Source organism: Argentina silus (genome assembly GCF_951799395.1).
Source record: "Argentina silus genome assembly, chromosome: 4".
Lineage (NCBI taxonomy): Eukaryota > Metazoa > Chordata > Actinopteri > Argentiniformes > Argentinidae > Argentina > Argentina silus.
The window spans coordinates 13295477-13295793 of record NC_139658.1 but is presented as its reverse complement, the minus strand read 5'-3'; positions in this window follow the sequence as shown (position 1 = coordinate 13295793).

Here is a 317-nt window from a genome sequence, read left to right as displayed (position 1 = left end):
AAAATACATTTCTCATGTGACCCAAAATGTCCAGGAAATAGGGCAGCAGTGAATCATTCCGTCATACACAGGTTAGATACAGTAAATAACTATCCTATAACAAAGGTGTGAAAGCTGAAAAATGCAATTTAATATCCAGGCTGATGATCTAATCTCTTTTAATGGCAAAATGTGTCATTAGCCAGCTACAGCATCCAAACAGAACACACAGTAGAACATAAACATACCATTAACTTGTTGGTTTCATTGTACTTCAAGGTATTTCCAAAAGCAGACTGGGCAGAATAATGTGAACATTTTGAAGGGCCCACATTTGA